The 2235-nt window shown below is 42.5% G+C and overlaps 1 non-coding gene across 1 annotated transcript; it reads right to left on the reverse strand.

Annotated features, from left to right (window-relative positions):
* Nucleotides 1-447: 447 nt before the first annotated feature.
* Nucleotides 448-554, reverse strand: LOC120256540. The gene has a single exon (XR_005535344.1). It is a non-coding gene; the product is annotated as a small nucleolar RNA R71 (small nucleolar RNA).
* Between the last annotated feature and the right edge of the window lie 1681 nt (nucleotides 555-2235).

Consider the following 2235-nt stretch of genomic DNA (forward strand, 5'->3'; position numbering starts at 1 on the left):
AAAACCTGTACAAGAATAGTTAAATCAAGCTGAGGTAGAAGGTGAAGGATCAGATAATATGGCAGAGCAGAATGAGCAGTAGAGGACAGTATCAGATTATGCCAGACCTGCAGTACTGGGCACATAGTCTAGTATTATGAGGCCACTGATTACAGCTCAAAACTTTGAGCAAAAGCCAGCATTCATCCAGATTATACAGCAGTCGACACAGTTTAATGGTTTGGCCGATGAGGATTCGACTAACCACATAGAGAATTTCTTGGAAGTTTGCGACATGCTTAAGATTAATGGTGTTATGAATGATGCTATTGGATTAAGGGCCTTCCCATTTTCCTTGAAGGGAAGAGAAAAGCAGTAGCTACATTCATTACCTAGAGCATCGATTACTACGTGGAGGAGATGGTGGAAGCTTTTCTTGCCCGATATTTCCCATTTGGAAAATCTGTGAAGCTCAGGAATGAAATATCCTCCTTTGTGCAAACAGAATTGGAGTCTCTTTTTGAGATATGTGATAGGTTAAAGGAGCTTTTGCAGAAATGTCCTCAACATTGTTTTGCCGAGTGGGTGATCATTCAGACTTTTTACAATAGGTTGAACCCAAGGACATGGCAGTTACTTGATGCAGCAGCGGGAGATACCTTAAGAAGCAAGACCCATAAAGAAGTACGATGTCTCATTGAGGAAATGGCTATGAACATTTATTAGTGAAACACAAGAGACAGAAAAAGGTTAGCCGGACTTCATGAGATTGATGCAGTTACTTCTTTGGCGGCCCAGGTTGAGTCATTGAGCAAGAAGTTAGATACTCAAACTTCTCCTAGAGTGGCAGCCTTGAATAGTTGCACTGGGTGTGGGGGAGGACATGCTTCATCTGATTGCCTGATTTCTATTAGTGGTACATCCTCGGTAGAACAATTGGATTTTGTGGGTAATTGACAAGGTCCCCTTGCGTATATCCTGTAAGTGCACGGGTTTGTGGAGGTAATAATCCCAGATGAGCGGGTATCGAATCCACAGGGAGTAGGGAATAAAAACACTTAATCCGCTTCTTAGCTATGTGAAAAATCAGTAGTGATAAGTGTGACAATGATTCAATTCTCAAACGTAAAAACAACAAGTAAGAGAGCATGAGTAAATGATGAGGTAAGGCAATTGATAAAGATGGGGTACTCGGATAATGCTCAGCCTAGGACAATTGTTTCAAGTACAAGAACCCTCTATTATGCTTCCTAATCAATGCAATGGTGAGTCATCGAAATCCTTAAATACATAGTCCCAAATCTAAGGTCAACTATGCCTAACTCTATACATGTCCCGGAGGAGAGATTAGATAACCTCTCAACCTCGCACTCAAATAGAGTTGCAATGAGCTCTAGGGATTCCAAGTGATAAATCTCTTCCAAATTATAGACCTAACCCTTTGGTCCAGGTGGAAGGTCACTAACCACGATTAAGCTCTAGATACTAAGATCACCTCAACGCTTCACCCTGCTGCACGCGCAACTAAGCCCCCAGTGGAGGATCATCCCTCAGACCATTCACTCTATTATGGCCACAAAGAACCTCGAGGTACGGAGGTAGAATCTATCAAGTCGGAGGGGAAAGGGACGCTCCCCTGCACTCCTCGACTCACCCTCTCAATCCCTCTCCAACCTAGTTTTTGTCTAACGCCGTGGTGTATCACCACTCACAAGGTTACCAACAAGAACTCTCAACCCTAGTGTCACTCTAGGCAAAATGTTCACACAATCAAGCATTCAAGGTTAGAACTCACAACAAACATCAATTAATTGAAAGCATAATAAAGAGATTCAATTAAACAAATACATCATAGGGTTCACAAATACCCAAGTACTCCATGGAGCTAAGTACAATCAAAGAAATAGAATGTAAAAAGTAATGAATCCATAGAGAAAACCCCTCGATAGTCATGTCGATGGTCTTCTGAAAGTCCTCTACTGTCAGTCCAAAGGATTTCCCTTGTCCGTGATAGGATACGCTACGACTGAAGCTCCCCCTACCAACCTTCTTCCTAAGGAATGATGATGTCGAGCCTAGAACCTCTCCAAAAACTTTAGCCAATACTCTCAAAAACCCCTAGCCGAAAACCCTCTCAAGTTGGGGAAAACGATGGAGAAAAAGAATGCTCAAAATCATGGCTGAATCGGCTTTTAAATAGGGTCGAATCAGCGACCACACGGGCCTCGTGGATTTTACACACGCATGTGGAATTTC

This window comes from Dioscorea cayenensis, unplaced genomic scaffold (genome assembly GCF_009730915.1).
Source record: "Dioscorea cayenensis subsp. rotundata cultivar TDr96_F1 unplaced genomic scaffold, TDr96_F1_v2_PseudoChromosome.rev07_lg8_w22 25.fasta BLBR01001493.1, whole genome shotgun sequence".
NCBI classification, from domain to species: domain Eukaryota; kingdom Viridiplantae; phylum Streptophyta; class Magnoliopsida; order Dioscoreales; family Dioscoreaceae; genus Dioscorea; species Dioscorea cayenensis.